We start from the raw sequence: 24170 nt of genomic DNA, 5'->3' as shown, positions 1-24170 counted from the left end.
CTGTGATAAGCAAATGATCAGCTTTTCAGAGCATTCACACAAGGTTGGCGCCGGTGGCGACACCTACAACGTGCTGACACGAGGAAAGTTTCCAACCGATTTCTCATACACAAACAGCAGTTGACCGGCGTTGCCTGGTGAACCGTTGTTGTGATGCCTCGTGTAAGGAGGAGAAATGCGTACCATCACGTTTCCGACTTTGATAAATGTCGGATTGTAGCCTATCGCGATTGCGGTTTATTGTATCGCGACATTGCTGCTCGCGTTGGTCAAGATCCAATGACTGTTAGCAGAATGTGGAATTGGTGGTTTCAGCAGGGTAATACGGAACGCCGTGCTGGATCCCAACGACCTCGTATCACTAACAGACGAGATGACGGGCATCTTCTCCGCACGGCTGTAACGGTTCGTGCAGCCACGTCTCGATCCCTGAGTCAACAGGTGGGGACGTTTGCAAAACAACAATCATCTGCACGAACAGTTCGACGACGTTTGCTACAGCATGGACTATCAGCTCTGAGACCATGGCTGCGGTTACCCTTGACGCTGCATCACAGACAGGAGCGCCTGCGATGGTGTACTCAACGACGAACCTGGGTGCACGAATGGCAAAACGTAACTTTTTCGGATGACTCCAGATTCTGTTTACAGCATCATGATGGTCGCATCCGTGTTTGGCGACATCGCGGTGAACGCACATTGGAAGATTGTATTCGTCATCGCCATAGTGGCGTATCACCCGGCGTGATGGAATGGGGTGCCATTGGTTACACGTCTCGGACACCTCTCGTTCGCATTGACGGCACTTTGAACAGTGGACGTTACATTTCAGATGTATTACGACCTGTGGCTCTACCCTTCATTCGATCCTTGCGAAACCCTGCATTTCAGCAGGATAATGCACGACCGCATGTTGCAGGTCCTGTACGGGCCTTTCTGTATACAGAAAATGTTCAATTGCTACCCTGGCCAGCGCATTCCACAGCTCTCTCACCAATTGAAAACGTCTGGTCAATGGCGGCCGAGCAACTGGCTCGTCACAATACGCCAGTCAGTACTCTCGATGAACTGTGGTATCGTGTTGAAGCTGCATGGGCGGCTGTACCTGTGCACGCCATCCAAGCTGTGTTTGACTCAATGCCCAGGCGTACCAAGGCCGTTATTACGGCCAGAGGTGGTTGTTCTGGGTACTGATTGCGCAGGACCTATACACCCAAATTGCGTGAAAATGTAATCACATGTCAGTTCTAGTATAATATATTTGTCCAATGAATAGCCGTTTATGATATGCATTTCTTCTTGGTGTAGCAATTTTAATGGCCAGTAGTGTAGTTTGCGAGCCTTCCCAGACATCAGTAAGCGTGAATCCTTCGACATCACTCTTTATTCTCCTCCAGCTTCGACGAATTAATATGACGTCATGTGGTGACTACTGTTGTACAACAGTAGCTTCCTCAGTTCGTTGTTAGTACCCTCACACGGACAAGTTAAGGCGCCTTCCAGATAACGAAACACCGTGAGACCCTACGATAATGTGTGTACTAAAAGGTCTCCCAGTAACATTGTGGACAAAAACAAATTTATGGCACAACTGCTCTACAAGAAGGGATCGGTTGATAGGATACATCCTGAGGCATCAAGGAATGCTCTATGTGACGTGGGAGGGAAGTGTAGAGGGATATCACTGCTTGAATACAGCAAGCAGGTTCAAACAGCTGTAGGTTGCGGTAGTAGATAATGGAGATCAAGAGGCAAGCACAGGATAGACTAGCATGTAGAGCTATCTGTCTTCAGACTGAAGACCACAACATGAACCACAACAACAAGAGCAACATTCTAAAACAATATGAACGCGACACAAAAAAAGAAAGAAAGGTTCAAGAGTTTGATTAAAATTCAAGGTGAAAGGACATTAATGTTAAGTTTCGCTGATGACATTGCTATCCTGAGTGAATGAAAAGAAGAATTACAGGACTTGTTGAATAGAATGAACATTCTAATGAGTACAGAATATGGATTGAGAATTAATCGAAGAAAGGCGAAAGCAATGAGAAGTAGCAGAAACGAGAACAGTGAGAAACTTAACATCATAATTGGTGATCACGAGGTAGACGAAGCTAAGCAATTCTACAAAACAACCCATGACGGACGAAGCAAGTAGGACGCAGAAAGCAGAGTACCACTGGCAAAAAGGGCATACCTCGCCAAGAGAAGTCTGTTAGTATCAAACATAGATCTTAATTTCTGAGAATGTACGTTTGGAGTTCAGCATTGTATGGCAGTGAGACATGGACTGGAGAAGAACGGAACGGAAGTCAACAGAAGCGTTTGAGATGCTGCGCTACAGAAGAGTGTCGAAACTTCGGTGTACTAATAACGTAAGGATTGAGGAGTTTCTTCGCAGAATCGGTGAGGGAAGGAGTGTATGGAAAACACTGACAAGATAGTAGGACATCAGTTAAGACATCACCGAATAAATTCCAGGTACTAGAGGAACTGTAGGCGGTACAAACTGTAGAGGAAAACAGAGACTGAAAAAAGAAATCGACGCGGCGACATACGCTATCCGACCAAAAGTATCCAGAAACCCTCTTGTAATGACCAACCAGCATAAAATGAGGCGGAGAGACTAGAAGGAATTTGACTGTTTTCTGGAATCCGCCTGCCGGCCGGAGTGGCCGAGCGGTTAAAGGCGCTACAGTCTGGAACCGCACGACCGCTACGGTCGCAGGTTCGAATCCTGCCTCGGGCATGGATGTATGTGATGTCCTTACGTTAGTTAGGTTTAAGTAGTTATAGGTTCTAGGAGACTTATGACCACAGCAGTTGAGTCCCATAGTGCTCAGAGCCATTTTTTTGGAATCCGTCTTAGAGGATGAATCGTGTTATTATATACTCATATCATGCTTCCTTTCATCATGCATTTTAGCATTAAAAATAAGAAAGAAACGAAAACAATTTGAGAGCCCAACAAAAAGTTTTATTTGACTCATGTGACGCTTGGGACGTCACTGGATAGTAATTTCCTCCTACTGCTGTAAAGCTCATTCACTGTGATATCTGTTTTTGGAATTCACAATTCGGAACATGAGTTAGATATGGTGTGTAGTGCCACATTCTACAAATACATCTACAAAAACTCCTTAAAAATTGTTTTCGACCGTTCCGAAGAATGAGAAGATGCGTAAAATGTGGTTGCAAACTCGCTCGTAGCGATCCAGATGAGGTAGTGTTCACTGCGTATTTCTTTCTGTGAGTAACGTTTTAATGTAAATAAATACTCGTTACGAACATGCTGTTGCTTGTAACGTAATAGTTAACGTACTGGATGGTCAGTGCAATGTCCACAGGAACGATCAGGACTTTTTTCTTTTTCCTTCCCGTTCTTTTCTCTTAACACTACTGTCTTTTAAAATTTACTTTAGTCGTAAAACAGGTATCTAACAGCTCCAGATTCTGTATCATATTGCATTTTAATATCTATTTTCATTCATTAGCTTCGTTTCATTGTTGTCAACAGACTGTATTTCATGCCTGATGCAGCTCTTACTTTGAAGACTCCGCGAAACCATGCAACAATTTCCGACGACATTATTCTTATCAAACATGTCGCTGAAGACAGTAATTTGTCACTTCCTGTTGCCTCCATTGAGTTTGTTGTAAAGCTGTATGATTTCGACAGAGAAAAATTGAATGTTGCTTGGAACCCAAGAGGAAATGTAATAAGACCAGTGCATTACAGTAAAATGAAAGTTGATGCTACTTAAGCAGTTATAAATCACAATATTCCGGAAGCAGTTAAGTATGAAGCGGACCAACAGATACTTTAAGGTTTTGCTGCGTCAACTGCACGTTTTATAGACTTAAATTAATAACCAGGAGGAACAGAAAAACTGTAATGTGTAGTGCTTTTGAAGGCAAACAAGAGTGTAACTATGCCGTCTGAAAATCTGATAAATGAGAAAAAATGGACGTGGAAAACAGTTGGTTGGTTCATTGGTTTGGGGAAGGGAACCAAACACCGGTGCCATCGGTCCCATCGGATTAAGGGAGGATGGGAAAGGAAGCCGGCCTTGCTCTTTCAAACGAACCATCCCGAATTTTGCCTGAAGTGATTTAGGGAAATCAAGGAAAACCTAAATCAAGATGGCCGGACGAGGGTTTGAACCGCCGTCCTCCCTAATGCGAGTCCAGTGTGCTAAACACTGCGCCAACTCGGCCGCTCTGGCAAACACCAGTAGTTCTGGCAACAACCACAGCAATTAACAATCAGAATTTTGTTCTGAATGCAAAACTATCCAGTGTATTTTATTGTGCAGGCTTTCACAAGTTGCCTTGGAACACCTTTTCAGCATGGTACGCTCAAATAATCCACTTCAAAATTCCCTCAGTTTTAAGACAATTGCGCGACTTATTGCTGTGTCACAGTACTTCCGTCTCAGACGCCATGCAATTGAGTTTTCACGTTTCTTACATTCGGAACATAAAAATCTGTTTCGAAGAACGAGGACACCATAAACGCATCAACATTCGGAAGGTTCCCAATATCAGCCTTCACGAATTCCTTTCCATTGTTACTTAGAAGTTGTAAATTGCATTTTCCATCACTAAATAATTGTTGCAGAAGAAGTACGTAAACACTATTAACTTAGGCTGACACTCTTAGAACACACGTATAGCTTCGTCTTGCTCACAGACTGCGACGTCAGTAGAACTTCAGCCAATAAGAGAGCGTTTTCGATCACGTGACCAAATCTTGGAATTTAATTATTTTTGAGCGTACATAAAAATAACAAATATGTTTTGAGAATATTGACCGAAAGTGCTATTTTAAAGTTACAAACATTCGGAATAACAACAATCCGAACTATTTTTTAACATTGGAAAATAGCCTATCGTGTTGTCAGTAGAGGAGCAGTAACAGGAAGATTGGTAGGTTAGGAGAGATCAGTGTCTTCCAACGTGGACAAGTCACTCAATGTCACTCGAGTAACAAAATCAACGGGGACATTTCAGGCCTTCTGAAGCTTCCCAAGTCGACTTTTGCCGACGTGACTGTGAAGCGAAAACGTGAAGAAGCAACCACAGCTAGACCAAGAGGAGAGGGTCCCCATGAACTAACGGACCGTCCAGCATTGCGGAGTGCGGTCATAAATAATGTCATTAAATGAGCGGAAGGGTCCCTCGCTAGTGGACCCGTTATTCCACACTAGATGTGGAACGAAATGAACGTGTACCCAAATACTATTAGCAGTCTATCCAACACAATGACTGAGTATAATGAATTAAAAAGAATAATCAGTGTTAAGCGACGTCTGAGGTCATATAAAGAGCGAAACCGCTGCATGGTGGATGATTTGGACGAGTGTAGTGATGAATGACGCAATTCCCTGTGGCAGTGTGATGGAAGGGCTTAGGTTTCACGAATTTTAGGAGAATATTACCTGCCAGTATGTATAGTGCCAGCAGTGAAGCATGGCGGAGGTGGCGTTACGACATTGGGGTGTTTTTCGTGATTAGCTAGTGGACCCGTTATTCCACACTAGATGTGGAAGGAAATGAACATGTCTTACAGAACTGTGTATTGTACACGATAGAGGACAGTTCGGGAATAATGATACACTGTATAGCACGGCAGTGCACCCTGTAATAAGCAACATATGTGACGCAATGGTGTGTGGACAATAACACTCGTGAATGAACTCTCCACCCACAGTTATGACCTGGACTTCAATGAAACACCTTTGAGATGAGTTATAACATCGACTTCGCTCCAGATCCCGGCGTCCAACATCACTACCATCTCTGGTTTCGGCTCTTGAGAAAGAATGGGATGTCTTTCCTCCACAGACATTCAAACACCTCACTGAAATTGTCCCCAGCATTCAAGCCGTCATACAGGCAAAGTGTGGACACATGACATATTAATGTCCACTGATACTTTTCCGGCTACCTCCGATCTGTATATCGTGATACAGTATACAGAATATGCGTACACCACAAAACAAATATTTCTCACCCCTTTAAATGAGCACACTGATCGCTTTGGAGCTCTAACCATTGAGTAGAACTGCCACCAGCTGATCACGTTTCCCACTAGTCCTTGCATAAGTTGTAGCAAAGAGATTGTGTGAATACACAACTCGCTCTAATTGAATGAGTGCAGCCGGCCGGAGTTGCCGAGCGGTTCTAGGCGCTTCAGTCTGGAACCGCGGGACCGCTACGGTCGCAGGTTCGAATCCTGTCTCGGGCATGGATGTGTGTGATGTCCTTAGGTTAGTTAGGTTTAAGTAGTTCTAAGTTCTAGGGGACTGATGACCTTAGCAGTTAAGTCCCATAGTGCTCAGAGCCATTTGAACCATTTGAATGAGTGCAATAAAACAGATCGACGTGAAGACGTGACAGAATGGCAGAAAACAGTTGTCCCACCTGGATGTGCCCATTACTATGTCGTGAAAATATTATCCAAGTTGTTCATGTATCAACACGAACTGTTCGAAGTGTGTACAATGAATGGTGAACCATTACACACCCTTGTAACGCAGCGAGAGAACAGAAATGATCTGAACCAAAGAGGACAAGTGTCATGCCCTGTGTGACTGTCACATATCAGTGGGCGACATTAATTTATTTTCTGTCGCTATTTCGCGGTTATTTTACTGAGAATACTAGAGCTGTGTCGTTCGAAAGGTAGTCTCGTACCCTACACGCTGGGGTGGTGTGTCGCCGGAAATGTTTATAAGGCCTCGTTTGTCGGCAGAAGGCAGAGTGCCTCTTTTGAAGATACAGGTAGTTTTTCAGAAGCCAGGTAGTAAATTACTCCACAGTTTTAGAGATCTGGCCTATCACATGCACCCGTCTGGTCGGTCAATACTACGGCCAACCTACAGACCCCAGAGAATAACTGGGAACGCCTTTCTTCCCTTTATGGATGAACGTCAGAGAGCAAGACACCACACGATCTTCTGACCAGAATGGGGGGCTCAGTTGTGTTTGCTCTAAAAATTTGGTTCACTCACTAGAATTACGTCCTTCTAAACTGTATTCTCGGTGTGTAAGGCTTGTAAGTAGGCTGTTTAGGGTTTGATGTTCGTAACCCCACGTAGTGCTCTGTACGAAAATCGCTGACTGCGTTGTGTGCACTCTATGGCTGGTTGGATCATTGTTGGAATATTTGATTGTGTGGTGCTGGACAGTTGAATGTGAACAGCGCGTAGCGTTGGACAGTTGGAGGTGAGCCGCCAGCAGTGGTGAATGTGGGGAGAGAGATGCCACAGTTTTCAGAGATTACTATGAGCGGACGTTGTGGACGTGTGTCCATCAGAAAAAAGGAAATTTGTTTAATCGGTTGTCACAAAGTTATATATATATATATATATATATATATATATATATATATATATTATGACTTTTGGACGCTATAAAGATAAATACATTGTTTGTTCTCTATCAAAATCTTTCATTTGCTAACTACGTCTATCCGTAGTTAGTGCCTTCAGTAGTTAGAAACTTTTATTTAGGTGGCAGTATTGGCGCTCGCTGTATTCCAGTAGTTCGAGTCACGAAGATTATTGTGAGGTAAGTGATTTATGAAAGGTATAAGTTATTGTTAGTCAGGGCCATTCTTTGTAGGGATTATTGAAAGTCAGATCGCGTTGCTCTAAAATATTGTGTGTCAGTTTAGTGATGATCAGAATAAGTAAAGAGAAAACTGTGAGAACGTTGAGTTTTGCTCACCTGTTTGAAAATTAAATAACGTAAGAGTTTTTCCAGCACTGTCATTCTTTACATTCAAAGGAGAAGTATCAGGCTGACCAATCGTGACTTCTTTTATTTATTTATTTATTTTAATGGGGAGTTGGGAAGGAGCAGGTACGCCGAGAATCAATCGGCGGCCGGCTAGCGTCTGGAGAGATAATTTTGAGGCATAGCGTCTTAGTAACCATCTTGAGGAAATTTAAGTTACGCAATCCATATTCCGAGCAACTCGCTTACTCGCTTATTTATTATGCGCAACTTGTGTTGCCACTTTGATTTATTGTAAACCGTAATTTTTGATTCTTTAATTTTGTATTCGTGAGCTGCACTGATGAGGATGTTGCTGCTTTATTCCCCATGCAGTCTTCCAGGTAACTTTTGGTATCTCCCACAGTATTAGCGTCATTCTTGGTCAATTTAATTGAATATTCTGTGGCCAAGATCTAATGATTTATAACACCCCAAACGTTGTGGACTTCTGAAGACGAGAACTAACCTTATTGAAACTACAAAATTGTTAAGGCTTTCTTGGATACTTGTTGACAAACTGCCTATTGGCTTCTCGGGTTCTTCGGTCGACGTTCATCTAATGATTTTACTGACGTTTCGCCAGCACGAGTGGCTGGCATTGTCAAACTTTCGCCCTCCATTGCCGGTGGTGAACTGGAGCCGAGCTCGCGGCTGCAGACCACACAGGGTGGTCCATTGATCGTGACCGGTCCAAATAACTCACGAAATAAGCGTCAAACGAAAAACTAGGAAGTACGAAACTTGTCTAGCTTGAAGGGGGAAACCAGATGGCGCTATGGTTGGCTCGCTAGATGGCGCTGCCACAGGTCAAACGCATATCAACTGCGTTTTTTAAAATAGGAACCCCCATTTTTATCACATATTCGTGTAGTACGTAAAGAAATATGAATATCTTAATTGGATCATTTTTTTCGCTTTGTGATAGATGACGCTGTAATAGTCACAAACATATGGCTTGCAATTTTAGACGAACAGTTGGTAACAGTTAGGTTTTTTAAGTTAAAATACAGGACGTAGGTACGTTTCAACATTTAATTTCGGTTGTTCAAATGTGATACATGCACCTTTGCGAACTTATCATTTCTGAGAACACATGCTGTTACGGCGTGATTACCTGTAAATACCACATTAATGCAATAAATGCTCAAAATGATGTCCATCAACCACAATGCATTTGGCAATACGTGTAACGACATTCCTTTCAACAGCGAGTAGTTCGCCTTCCGTAATGTTCGCACATGCATTGACAATGCGCTGACGCATGTTGTCAGGCGTTGTCGGTGGATCACGATAGCAAATATCCTTCAACTTTCCCCACAGAAAGAAATCCGTGGACGTCAGATCCGGTGAACGTGCGGGCCATGGTATGGTGCTTCGACGACCAATCCGCCTGTCATGAAATATGCTATTCAATACCTCTTCAACCGCACGCTAGCTATGTGACGAACATCCATCATGTTGGAAGTACATCGCCATTCTGTCATGCACTGACACATCTTCTTGTAACATCGGTAGAACATTACGTAGAAAATCAGCATGCATTGCACCATTTAGATTGCCATCGATAAAATTGGGGCCAATTATCCTTCCTCCCGTACTGCCGCACCATACATAAACCCGCCAAGGTCGCTGATGTTCCTCTTGTCGTAGTCATCGTGGATTTTCCGTTGCCCAATAGTGCATATTATACCGGTTTACGTTACCGATGTTGGTGAATGACGCTTTGTCGCTAAGTAGAACGTGTTCAAAAAATCTGTCATCTATCGTAATTTCTCTTGGGCCCAGTGGCAGAACTGTACGCGACGTTCAAAGTCGTCGCCATGCAATTCCCGGTGCGTAGAAATATGGCACGGGTGCAATCGATGTTGATGTAGCATTCTCAACACCGACGTTTTTGAGATTCTCGATTAGCATTCTCAACACCGACGTTTTTGAGATTCCCGATTCTCGCGCAATTTGTCTGCTACTGAAGTGCGGATTAGCCGCGACAGCAGTTAAAACACCTGCTTGGGCATCATCATTTGTTGCAGGTCGTGGTTAACGTTTCGCATGTAGCTGAACACTTCCTGTTTCCATAAATAACGTAACTATCCGGCGAACGGTCCGGACACTTGGATGATGTCGTCCAGGATACCGAGCAGCATACATAGCACACGCCCGTTGGGCATTTTGATCACAATAGCCATACATCAACACGATATCGACCTTTTCCGCAATTGGTAAACGGTCCATTTTAACAGGGGTAATGTTATCACGAAGCAAATACCGTCCGCACTGGTGGAATGTTACGTGCTACCACGTACTTATACGTTTGTGACTATTACAGCGCCATCTATCACTAAGCGAAAAAAGTGGTCCAACTAAAACATCTACATTTCTTTACGTACTACACGAATATGTAATAAAAAATGGGAGTTCCTATTTAAAAAAAAAAAAGCAGTTGATATACGTTTGACCTATAGCAGTGCCATCTAGCGGATCAACCATAGCGCCATCTGGTTTTCCCCTTCAAGCTAGACGAGTTTCGTTCTTAGTAGTTTTTTCGCTGGATGTTTATTTCGTGAGATATTTGGCTCGGTCACTATCAATGGACCACCCTGTATTATATGTGGCGTGCCAACGTCCGAGGGCTTCTCCTCGGCCATTTCCGGTGCGGTTCTCCTCTTGCTACCTGCAACGGTCGCTCTCTGCAGTACGGAAAGCCAGGGTCCGTTTACCTCCAGGCTTTCCTGTTTCTTGTTGAAACTGTTTACAACCAGAACTTCCGTGTCGGGGAATTTTATAAGGTGGTCGCTCTCATTCAGTGCGTGCTCTGCCACGGCCGATTTCTCCACCTGCCCTTTACCGATCTAAGACACTCTTTGATCTTCCTTGTCGGTTTGAAACTGCTAAATTGAAATAACTGTAACTGTGCAACTGGCGACTGAATTTTATTCTGAAATTACACTAAAGTCACCGCAGTTTATGACAGCCCCTGGTCCACTAAAACAACATTCCTGGGTGCATTACGTGTTTCCACCTCTCCTCTTATGGAGGTATGTCGAGCTTTGTCGAAAATGATAGTTTCGTGGTCCAGGCCTTATGGTGTTGAGAGGGATGATGTTGCGTGTACGTACTGACCTCGAAATCTGTGTAAACGTCATTGAAACATTCAGCTTCCTCCTCGTGTTCGTCTGTTTTAGGGGTGCGCTAGATACTGACTTCATTTTTATGGATGATAGTGTGCGACTGGATCGGGGGGGGGGGGGGGGGGGGAGGGGCAGTTGAAAGGAGAGGATATTGGGTAAATGGACTGGCCTGCCATTCCCCCGGACTTACATCCCATCGGGTACGTGTGACGCGTTGAAGGGATGTATTACAGCACGTCAGCAAGTACCAACGACCGTCCACCAGTAGTCAACGGCGCTGGTGAAGGAATGGAATGTCGTACCACAAGAACTTCTTATTAACTTTGTGGCCATTATGGCAGCATGTGCTACCGTCCGTGGTTACAACACACCTTATTAAGAACCACGACCACCTTTTGTAAAGTCCAGGGCACCAGTGTAAATCACGGTGACTACAACGTAATTACTGTCTTCGAATGAAAGTATCGTCTCTGTTCGTCACATTGTGTATTTCTTTCAATTAGTTTCTATACTATACCGAAACAGTTCTTTCTATGCACGGTCCAAGTTTCACCGAGGTATGCTACTTGGAAGCGACATATCATTCGAAAGTGGGAAGGAGCGCCTGGTCCCAGGCACGAATCCGCCCAGAGGGCTTGTGACGAGGTCCGGTGAGTCGGCCAGTCTGTGGATGGTTTTTAGGCAGTTTTCCATCTGCCTCGGCGAATGCGGGCTGGTTCCCCTTATTCCGCGTCTGCTACAATATGTCGGCGATTGCTGCGCAAACAAGTTCTCCTCGTACGCGTCCACCACCATTACTCTACCACGCAAACAAAGGGGTTACACTCGTCTGGTGTGAGACATTCCCTGGGGGGGAGGGGGGAGGGGGTGTCCACCGGGGGCCGAACCGCACAATGACCCTGGGTTCGGTGTGGGGCGGTGGAGCGGTGAAGTGGACTGCGGTAGTAGTCGTGGGGTTGTGGACCACTGCGCCTGCAGCGGGGACGGAGCCCCTCCGTCGTTTCTAGGTCCCCAGTTAAAATACAATACAATACAATACAACTTACATCTTGCTCACCAGTGTACACTGAGGTGACAAAAGTCATGGGATACCTCCTAACGTCGTGTCGGACCTCCTTTTGCCCGGAGTAGTGCAGCAACTCGACGTGGATCCGACTCAACAAGTCGTTCAAAGTCACCGCCAGCAGTACTGAGCCGTGCCGCCTCTACAGCCTTCCGGAGTGTTGCCGGTGCAGGGTGTTGTGCACGAAATGACCTCTCGTTTATGTCCCATGATTCTCTTGTGGTATTAAGGGCTCGAATTGTCCAGAATGTTCTTCAAACATATATTGTGTTCGAACATAATGAATTACCTCGAAGAAAACGGTCTGTTGACACACAGTCAACATGGGTTTAGAAAACATCGTTCTTGTGAAACACAACTAGCTCTTTATTCACATGAGGTGCTGAGTGCTATTCACAAGGGAGTTTAGATCGATTCCGTATTTCTGGATTTCCGGAAGGCTTTTGACACTGCACCACACAAGCGGCTCATAGTGAAATAGCGTGCTCGTGGAATATCGTCTCAGTTATGTGACTGCATCTGTGATTTCCCGTCAGAGAGGTCACAGTTCGTAGTAAATGACGGAAAGTCATAGAGTAAAAGAGAAGTGATTTTAGATCGATTCCGTATTTCTGGATTTCCGGAAGGCTGTCGTTTATCGACTAATAAAGTCATCAGAATATCAAAACAAACTGCAGAACGATTTAGAAGAAATATCGGAATGGTGCGAATAATGGCAGTTGTCCTTAAATAACGAAAAGTGTGAGGTAATCCTCATGAGTGCTAAAAGGAGCTCGTTAAACTTCGGTTATACGATAAATCAGTTTAATCTAAAAGCCGTAAATTCAACTAAATACCTAGGTATTACAGTTACGAACAACTTAAATTGGAAGGAACACATAGAAAATCTTGTGGGGAAGGCTAACCAAACACTGCGTTTTATTGCCAGGAGACTTAGAAACTGTAACAAACCTACTAAGGAGACTGCCTACACTACGCTTGTCCGTCCGTCCTCTTTTAGAATACTGCTGCGCGGTGTGGGATCCTTACCAGGTAGGACTGACGGAGTACATAGAAAAAGTTGAAAGGAAGGCAGCACGTTTTGTATTATCGCGAAATATGAGAGAGAGTGTCACAGAAATGATACAGGATTTGGGCTGGACATCATTAAAAGAAAGGCGTTTTTCGTTGCGACGGAATCTTCTCACGAAATTTCAGTCACCAACTTTCTCCTCCTAATGCGAAAATATTTTGTTGACACCCACTTACAAAGGGAGGAACGATCGCCAAGATAAAATAAGGGAAATCAGAGCTCGGTCGGAAAGATATAGGTGTTCATTCTTTCCGCGCGATATACGAGATTGGAATAATAAAGAATTCTGCAGGTCGTTCGATCAACCCTCTACCAGGCACTTAAATGTGATTTGCAGAGTATTCATGTAGATGTAGATGTAGATGAAACGAGTCGAGAACAAATGTGGCCCCGTACATGACATCGTTGCTTGCGAACATGAAGTCCATGAATGGCTCCAAATCGTCTCCAAGTAGCCGAACGTAACCATTTCCAATCAATGATCGGTTCGCTTGGACCAGACAACCGAGTCCGCTCTATGTAGACATAGCCCACACAATTACTCAGTCGCTACCAGCTTGCACGGTGACTTATTGACAACTTAGGTCCGTGGCTTCGTGGGGTTTGCGCCACACTCGCACTCCACATCAGCTCTTACCAAATGAAATCGGGACTCATCTGACCAGGCCACGGTTTACCAGTCGTCTAGGGTCCAACCGATATGACCACGAGCCGAAGACACTCGCTGCAGGCGATGTCGTGCTGTTGGCAAAGACACTCGCGTCGTGCGTCCGCTGCCGTCGCTCATTGACTCCAAATTTCATCGCACTGTCCCACACGGATTTCTGCGATTATTTCACGCTATGCTGCTTGTCTGTTAGCACTGACAACTCTACGCAAGCACCGCTACTCTCTGTCGTTAAATGAAGGTGCTGTCCGCGGTGAGAAGTAATGCCTGAAATTTGGTGTTCTCGAAACATTATTGATAATGTAGATCTCGAAATACGAATTCCCTAACGATTTCCTAAACGGAATGTCCCATACGTCTATCAGCAACAACCATTCCGCGTTCAAAGTCTATTAATTCCATCCATGCGGCCATAATTACGTCGGAAGCCTTTCCACGTGCGTCACCTGACAAAGGGAACCTCCCCATCGCACCCCCCTCAGATTTAGTTATAAGCTGGCACAGGGATAGGCCATGAAAAACTGAACACAGATCAATCGAGAAAACAGGAAGAAGTTGTGTGGAACTAAGAAAAAATAAGCAAAATATACAAACTGAGTAGTCCATGCGCAATGTATGCAACATTTAGGAGACTGCAAGCTTACGAGCGCCGTGGTCCCGTGGTTCGCGTGAGCAGCTGCGGAACGCGAGGTCCTGGGTTCGAATCTTCTCTCGAGAGAAAAGTTTAATTTTTTATTTTCAGACAATTATCAAAGTTCAGGCTCTCACACATAATCAACTTCGCTCTCCAAAATTCCAGGGCATGTTCAGATTTGCTTGGACATATGCACAATTTTATGGTCTACAGACGGAAACATTTGAAAACGTAAAAAACATATGTTTTGACAGAGCACAGGGAAAACTGTGCGACTGTGAAGCTGTTGCATTGATTTGTTGCAGTTTATGTGACAAACTCTTGTGTTTTCATCACTTTTTTGGGAGTGATTATCACATTCACAAGAAAACCTAAATCGGGCAAGGTAGAAGAATCTTTGTACCCATTCGCCTAGTGTGCAAGTTGTGTGGGTCGACAACATATTCCTGTCATGGGACGCACATGCCGTCACCAGTGTCGTATAGAATATATCAGACGTGTTTTCCTGTGGAGGAATCGGTTGACCTATGAACTTGCAATCAAATGTTTACGGTTCCCATTGGAGAGGCACGTCCTTTCGTCTACTAATCGCACGGTTTTGCGGTGCGGTCGCAAAACACAGACACTAAACTTATTACAGTGAACAGAGACGTCAATGAACGAACGGTCAGATCGTAACTTTGCGAAAATAAAAAAAGTAAAATTTTCACTTGAGGGAGGACTCGAACCCAAGACCTTTCGTACCGCAGTTGCTCACTCTAACCACGGGACCACGGCGCTCCTCAACTTACACTGTCCCTAATGTTGTATATCTTGCACATGGACTACTCAGTTTGTATATTTTGCTTATTTTTTCATAGTTCCATACAACTTCTTCCTGTTTTCTCTATTGATCTGTGTTCAGTTTTTCAAGGCCTATCCACTGTGTTAATTTATAACTAAATCTGAGGGGGGGTGCGATGGGGAGGTTCCCTTGTGAGTACAAATGACAGCTCCGTGAATACACATCCCTGTTATATCTTGTGTACGCGATATTACCGCCATCTGTATATGCACATATCGCTATTTCTGACTTTTGTCACCTCAGTTTAACAGTTTGCGAGATTCTTAGATGGAGTTTCAAAACGATACGACAGGAAACAGGAGTTTGGTTGAAGTGAGTTACTAAATTGCTCTACTCCATTCACTGAGCGAGAGCGTTTACGTGGCATTGTGTTCTCCGGCAGAAAATTATCGCACCGCTTCAGTGAGTTATTGTCAGCTGACAATGGGTGGTCGAGATGCGACAGCTCTGATATTGATGATCCGATAGCGCCGTGGCGGCATCGCGTGCCGGGCTGAATAAAACCGTTAACGCCGGCGACTAGCTCCGGGCGGCTCGTCACTTCCGCAGCATCTCGTGTCTCTCCGCACATCTTCGCCGTTGGCTCTAGACTGTGCAGTGTTTGGAAGAAAAAGATGTTGTGCTACAAAAAATCTGTATGTCGTAGAAACGCTCTTTACGTATCATCCGCAAGGAAACGCTATAGTTTTTATTTCACTATTTAGAAACACAGAAAATTATTGAGTAGTTCTGGATAAGTTGTCATTGATGAACAAAAAACAGAGTTCAGTCTCTTCTTTACAAAATAGGGTATATACACGGTGTAATGGGTTTAAGTTCAGATACGTTTATGTGAGTTACCTTAATATGTATACACATCAGTATATTGGTTTTTTTTTTTCTCTGCATCGAACAGTCTTCCCACAAACACGTCGCAGTCTTCACGACCCGATGTTTTCTGCACGTTCGTAACTGTACCGCTAAGTGCACTGTGCCTGTCAGTATAAATTAATTGTTTTCCTTCCACGTGTCCACACTTCAAAACCTGACCTGCTGTCCAGGAGAAAATAAGCGTTGATGGCTCATCCTGCCACATCTACTTGGAGGTACTATTCTAACTAAAAACATACGACTTGTAATAGCTATAGTTATTACCCTGCAAATGAAGTAAATACTGATATAATGTTGTTCAGAACACTGTCCTCAATTAACACTTAAAATACGACAACTTATACCCGGTAACATCTTTATTTACTGGTAACAGGAGTAAGGAAATAGGCTCTACAGTCTGGAACCGCGCGACCGCTACGGTTGCAGGTTCGAATCCTGCCTCGGGCATGGATGTGTGTGATGTCCTTAGGTTAGTTACGTTTACGTAGTTCTAAGTTCTAGGGGACTGATGACCTCAGATGTTAAGTCCCATAGTGCCCAGAGCCATTTGAACCTTTTTTTTTTTTTTTTTTTTTTTTTTTTTAATAAAGGAAATAGGTAAATCTGAATGTTCAGAATTCATGACTGCGTATATTGTTCAGATCTGGAACTGAAAATCTCACATTACAGATCATTACAATCATTCTTGCTCTGCAACTTCTCGCTGATTTTAGCAATGAAAAAGTCAGAATCCTTGCATTCTTCCATTCATTTGTCTTACAAGATAATATCAATGGGCGAAATCTAAACTTATACACAAAGTATTCACTGATCACAAACATGCTGTAACAATAATGTCTAGTGCCCATCCTCGAGCGTCAGTCCTGCTCTGTACAGTGTTTTTAGAGTATACATGTAGATGTAGATTCTTATGTAAGCGTCTGTTTACAAAAACGTAGGCATACCAACGGTAGGCTGACCGTACAGTGAGCCCTTGTTATTAATTTCTGAGTACCTGTAAGACGGTCTACAGGAAATTGCCCTGTTTAGTAGGTGCTCTTATAAACTGTAAATACTGACTCATGAAAATTTTATTACATGCTATCTGACTTCCTTTAAGAACAGGTTAACAAGAGGAACACTAACTTTGTGGAACGGTAAGTGTATGGGCGTCAATGAACATCTGAATGTACCTTAATGATCAAATATCCTATCAGCGAGTTTATTATCTAGCTTGCAAAATATGTAAATGCTTCATCTTACAGTCAAAGTGTTACGCGAATATTTGTGGTAAAACTGCCATCTATCATAATCAAGTTCCATAAGATCGATACAACTGTCTCGTTTAAGTTAATTCACAGCTGGAAATGAGAATATGTGTATGGTTAAAGTTAGCGTTAGTGATTACCTCATCTTACTACTTACTTCCAAATTAATTTCTTATTCTGGAGGGTTGTTTAAATGAGTAATTGGGAATTCTGTTGAACACATGTTGAGCGGACGTTAGCAGAACAGTGGAGAGCCAGCCAGTGTCGGCCCATTAACAGGTCACATTCCTTTTTAAAAGAAACGCGCTGCTTCTGTGACGGGAAGAGGAGGAGCCAGATAGGAGTCACTGGGCGCAGTGTACTGGGTGTTGGCCAAGATCCATCAGACAGTTGCCACCTGTGTTAGCATCCTAAGCGACAGAAGGTTATTAGTAATGAAGTGCCAGGCATGGATAGTTCCTGACTTCCTGTCAGTGGTAGGAAAACACATATCGATTTTATCTGATAATGTTTCCTATTTTGTACGTATTAAGTGGAAAAATTTCATGGAACTACAGGACATCAAGCATATTTCAATATCGTACTTCAGCCCGAGCAGTAAACCTTTAAAGAGAATATTTCGAGAGTTGACTCGAGTTATAAGAACTTATGCTCATGCCAAGCAAACCAAATGGGTCGACTATGTCATTCCGTTTGAAACAATGTATAATACTCTACCTCATACCTACACCTTCAGATCATATGTTTCCAGTTACAGAATCCAATGAATCACGAAATCATCTTCCTAAGATAGAAATAAATGAAACAAGCCAGGAAGATAAAATAGAGCAACCTCTAGGCACTCTTGCAGAGCAATTTGGGCTTCGCAAGAAACAGTTTGACAAAAGACTAACAGAAACACAATCATAGAATGTTGGAAATCTAGTTTTCCTTAGGTTCCATCCGAAGACATCACTAATTAAAAAGAAAACCAAGAAATGGCAACTTATTGTATAATGGGCCACATAAAATTTTTAGCATACCTCATGAGTGTTGTTATGTGTTGGGATATCCTAACAGTAATGAAGTAAGCGGCTTATAGCCTCAAGTGGACGTCAAGAGGTTTTATACATAATGGGAATTATTTTGGTGAAACAGTAATCAAATATTGTTCTGGATAATAGTTCTAGGTATTAGAAATTGCGTATGCAAGAACACTTTGTTATTTGAAGTGAGAATCAACACACACTACTTGTTGGTTCAAATGGCTCTGAGCACTATGGGACTCAACTGCTGTGGTCATAAGTCCCCTAGAACTTAGAACTACTTAAACCTAACTAACCTAAGGACATCACACACATCCATGCCCGAGGCAGGATTCGAACCTGCGACCGTAGCGGTCGTGCGGTTCCAGACTGTAGCACCTTTAACCGCTCGGCCACTCCGGCCGGCACACTACTTGTTATTTAATGGTGTAGCTTTAATTTCTTTTGTAAAGGTTTCGTTTCACGTTCGTGTATATATGTGTGTCATGATTTGTTGGGCAGCATACACTGTGAGAATAAGTAATTGGTGTGAAATACAGTGAATTGGACCCATATTATAGATAGTCTATTTGTTAGGATACACGCACGCCATGTAGACTGACTGGCACACGATCAGAGATATTCCGAGTTGCAGTAAACTAAAATAAAAAAAATCGTGTTTCGCGATTGTTTCTTTGTTTAGGCTGAGACACATGCACACATATCCTCATTCAGGCTATAAGTCCAATTGACAGAAACTCAGAAAAGGAAGCTATATTTTACTAAAAAGACGGACAATCTGAATAAGGCAACTTACGTAATGATACATCGATGGTGGAATTTTTCATAAGGTGTACACAGTACAAAGATGTGTTTGGCTAAACGAAGTCATCGAAGTACTTACGTGTGCATGATAAACACAGTGAATACTGTTTTGAATTTGTGTTCTACCACATACTATGTAATATACTATGTATAAATAAACATGTGAGTGAACTGATAAATCACAGTAAGTAACGGGGATCAGTGCAATAAAAGACGCTCTGCGAGTGCAAATAACACTTAAATCCGAACGGACGTTCACTGCGTAATTAGGTAAACAAGTAGGTTATAAAGGCACTCAGATCCTTTTTAAGAGCAATTGACTGTGAAAGAATAAAATCGGTGTCGTAAGACAGACTGTACGCACACAGCGCGCAACAATAAACATTCAATGTAGTCGCTCGGAAGCTGCGGGCGCTGCAGACGCCCACAAATGAAGTGGATGCAAATATTTGGCACTTGCTTTACCAAAGTCACTCACTCTAGTGCAAAACGCAGTGCTCAGTGTCGCTAGACAAAGTGTCGTTGACTTGCCCGACACAGCATCAACACAAACAGTGATACCCAAAAACTATGTACGATTGGAGTTTGGATGTAAATGACATTAATCCTTCCATTGGGGGGGTATTAAAAAGTCTATTAGGTGAAATGATATTATTCGTTATTTTCAAGAACATCCTACGAAATGCTGTTCCGGGGAGGCTTGCAGCCTGGACTAAGCGGAAAGTAGAGTGGCGCTAAAGTTCCAACTCTCTCACTCTCGCAGTCGAGTTCATGTAATGTTCCGGCGGGCTGAATGTTCCAGCCGGACAGACATCGATTGTCACCAATCACAGACTACGTACAAAACAAAAACATGTTCAAGAGTGTGTGAAATCTTATGGGACTTAACTGCCAACGTCATCAGTCCCTAAGCTTACACACTACTGAACCTAAATTAGCCTAAGGACAAACACACACACCCATGCCCGAGGGAGGACTCGAACCTCCGCCGGGACTAGCCTCACAGTCTATGACTGCAGCACGTACAAAACAATGTCACCAACAAAGAAGATTGTAAATTCTTTTTAACAATATGAAAGTGCGAAGGACTTGTAAATTCCAACAGCGTGCTGTCTCACGTAAACATGCACAGAAAGCAAGTTTTCAATGGCATAATGTTATCTCACGGCATATTTTTAGTTGTACCTGATATCCCTAAATTACGATTTTTACTTCATGTGTATAGCTAGTTATGTGTTCACAAACCAAACCATATTAATTTACAGTGGCTCACGAACTTAATAATCACACTGCACAGTCAGGTGACGCAGCTTGTAGGCTCGAGGCTCGTTTTCTTTCTCGTGTTTTCAAACGCCTGTGAACCCAAAATGGGGGGACCATTTACAACAACATGCCGGGAAGCAGATAAGGGTTTTTCCGAGCAGTATTCCAACTGACTTACACCACACAGTAAATTACACAATAGATGTTAACATCATAACACAATGATACTATACATTTTTCTGGCATACGACTGTCGTATGAAATGAAGAATATTTAATATTTAACACTTGCATGATGGTAAGACAAGTGTATTTTCTTACAGGTTATATACTTCAAAATTAGACAGTTGTTATCGATCTGAACTGTTCTCCAGTCAACGAGGTGGAAATCTCTAATCTACAAAATATAACTTACGTTTGTTAAAGTGACATGTGATTTTATTTATATAAAAATTAACATCCTCTTTCTTAGTATCTGCAGAATTAATTTCAGAAGGAGATATTGATTATTTTCATGACCGACAGTCAGTACTACCTGGATTACTAACGAGTTGAAATAGGGCCTCAGGGACCACCTTTTCCAGAGAAAAACTGCGTCGTTAATCACAACGATTTATTATCTTTATCATCCAGAACTTCGACAAATTTCAGAAGCACCAGACTACAGACTGTCAAGTTTGTTCCAGTATTAACGCAGCCAACACTTACATCTTATGTCAAAAATATTAAGTGTGCTCTTAAGGGTTAAACAAAAGCTACATTACATCGGCAGCACATATGAAGAGACATCTTTCCCGTGTAACTAAGAGGACATCATGCACTTGACTGAAAAATTGCTGTCATTTGAAGAGGGCAACGTCTCACTTAGATCGCTGCTAGCTATTCTCTAGGAAATCCTCCTCACTGTGGTACGAATAATCACGCTGTAACAGCATGCGTTCTCAGAAATGCTAAGTTCACAAAGGTACTTGTATCACATTGGAACGACCGAAATGAAATGTTCAAACATACCTACGTTCTGTATTCTAATTTAAAAAGCCTACCTGTTACCAACTGTTCGTCTAAAATTGTGAGCCATATGTTTGTGACAATTACAGCACCATCTATCACAAAGCGAAAAATGTGGTCCAACTAAAACATTCATACTTCTTTACGTACTACACGAATATGTAATAAAAATGAGGGTTCCTATTTAAAAAAACACAGTTGACATTCGTTTGACCTATGGCAGCGCCATCTAGCGGGCCAACCATAGATAGCGCCATCTAGTTTCCCCCTTCAAGCTAGACGAGTTTCGTTCTTTGTAGTTTTTTCGTTTGATGCTTATTTCGTGAGATATTTGGCCCGTTCACTATCAATTGACCACCCTCTATACTTGTATGAACATTGTGTCTATTCTTTCGGACATGTCCGAAAGAACAGGCACCATATTCATACAAGTATACAGTTCTGGCAATACCGGCTATGATCTTATTCTTCTGTGCGGATGCACACATATTCCCTGAACTCTTAGGGGACTTGGTAAGAATGTCTTTCACGAGTAATGAGTGTGTTGGGGTGGGACACTACGAATGTAGTGTGTGGACATACAAGGTGAGAATGTGGATCTCGTGGGAGGCGTGCGCGAGATAGTCCATGCAGTCGCACCATCCTCCGTACCCGCGGTAGCTCAGATGGACAGAACGTCTGCCATGTGAGCAGGAGATAGCGATTTCGAGTCCCGGTCGGGGCACACATTTTCACCTGTCCCCGTTGATATACATTAACGCCCGTTAGCAGCTGAAGATATTAACATCATTCTAATTTCATAAGTGAATCACATCAAAATAACGTAGAAAAAAGAGACAGAAAACACAGAAATTTTATCTGAGTTTGCAAATGTTGCGACCAAGTCAAAGAACGCTTAAAGACAATTGCTTATTTTGTAATGTAAAGACTATGTAATGTAGAGGGGTTTGTGATCACTCTGCTTATGGTCTTATCGCTGCGCAGCTTGTAATAGCTGGATGCTCTTATTTTGCTCGGTTGATAAAAGATCTGTATTGCTGGAAATTGTATATTTTTAACGTTACTATGTAATTTACTTGTTAAAGTGATTTGTGATATTATTTATGAGTTATTACTCAGGTACTAATATTAAAGTTCTTCAGAATTTCAGCAAGTTTTAGGTGCACCAGAATGCAGATTGCCATGTATGTTCCAGCATTGACGCGGCTAACAGTTTTATATTCTGTTAAAAGTATTAAATGTTCTCTTTAGGTTTAAGTAAAAGCTACATTACATCAGCAACACATATAAAGGATCATATTTTCCCTGTCAGTAAGAGAACATCAAGTTATTGACTGAAAATCTGCATTTATGTCAAGAGGGCAATGTCTTACTCATATCACTGCTAGCGATTCTTTATTAAATCCGCCTTACTGTGAGACGAATAATATTACATTCGGAATTCATATAACAGTACTGTAATTCTATCTCTCTCTAATAAATACGTGGGCATAAACTGTGGGCTCTTCATGTAGAAAATCCCGCAACTGCATTAACATTTAATTATACTACGAATAACATGTCATATTTTTACATTAGTTCAACCCTTTTAAGAATTACACTACTGGTATACTCAACGACGAACCTGGATGCACGAATGGAAAAACGTCATTTTTTCGGATGAATCCAGGTTCTATTTACAGTATCTGAATGGTCGCATCCGCGTTTGGCGACTTCGCGGTGAGCGCACGTTGGAAGCGTGTATTCGTCATCGCCATACTGGCGTATCACCGGGCATGATGGTATGGGGTGCCATTGTTTACACGTCTCGGTCACATCTTGTTCGCATTGACGGCACTTTGAACAGTGGACGTTATATTTCAGATGTGTTACGACCCGTGGCTCTACCCTTGATTCGATCCCTGAGAAACCCTACATTTCAGCAGGATAATGCACGACCGCATGTTGCAGATCCTGTACGGGCCTTTCTGGATACAGAACATGTTCGACTGCTGCCCTGCCCAGCACATTCTCCAGATCTCTCACCAATTGAAAACGTCTGGTCAATGGTGGGCGAGCAACTGGCTCGTCACAATACGCCAGTCACTACTCTTGATGAATTGTGGTATCGTGTAGAAGCTGCATGGGCAGCTCTACCTGTACACGCCATCCAAGCTCTGTTTGACTCAATGCGCAGGCGTATCAAGGCCGTTATTACGGCCAGAGGCGGTTGTTCTTGGTACTGATTTCTCAGGATCTGTGCACCCAAATTGCGTGAAAATGTAATCACATGTCAGTTCTAGTATAATATCTTTGTCCAATGAATAGTCGTTTATGATGTGCATTTCTTCTTGGTGTAGCAATTTTAATGGCCAGTAGTGTAATATATTCTGTGCCCGGTAGCCGATGTCTGAGATGAAGACAGTCTTAGATCAGTCAATAGCTGCGTCTTGTCCAATAAAGAATCTGCGCGGCGTTAGCTGGTATGGTGTGGGGTGCGAACGAATGTGGATGATATACACTCCTGGAAATTGAAATAAGAACACCGTGAATTCATTGTCCCAGGAAGGGGAAACTTTATTGACACATTCCTGGGGTCAGATACATCACATGATCACACTGACAGAACCACAGGCACATAGACACAGGCAACAGAGCATGCACAATGTCGGCACTAGTACAGTGTATATCCACCTTTCGCAGCAATGCAGGCTGCTATTCTCCCATGGAGACGATCGTAGAGATGCTGGATGTAGTCCTGTGGAACGGCTTGCCATCC

This window comes from Schistocerca americana, chromosome 4 (genome assembly GCF_021461395.2).
Source record: "Schistocerca americana isolate TAMUIC-IGC-003095 chromosome 4, iqSchAmer2.1, whole genome shotgun sequence".
Lineage (NCBI taxonomy): Eukaryota > Metazoa > Arthropoda > Insecta > Orthoptera > Acrididae > Schistocerca > Schistocerca americana.
The sequence above is the reverse complement of the archived record's forward strand: the minus strand, read 5'-3'. Positions refer to the sequence as shown.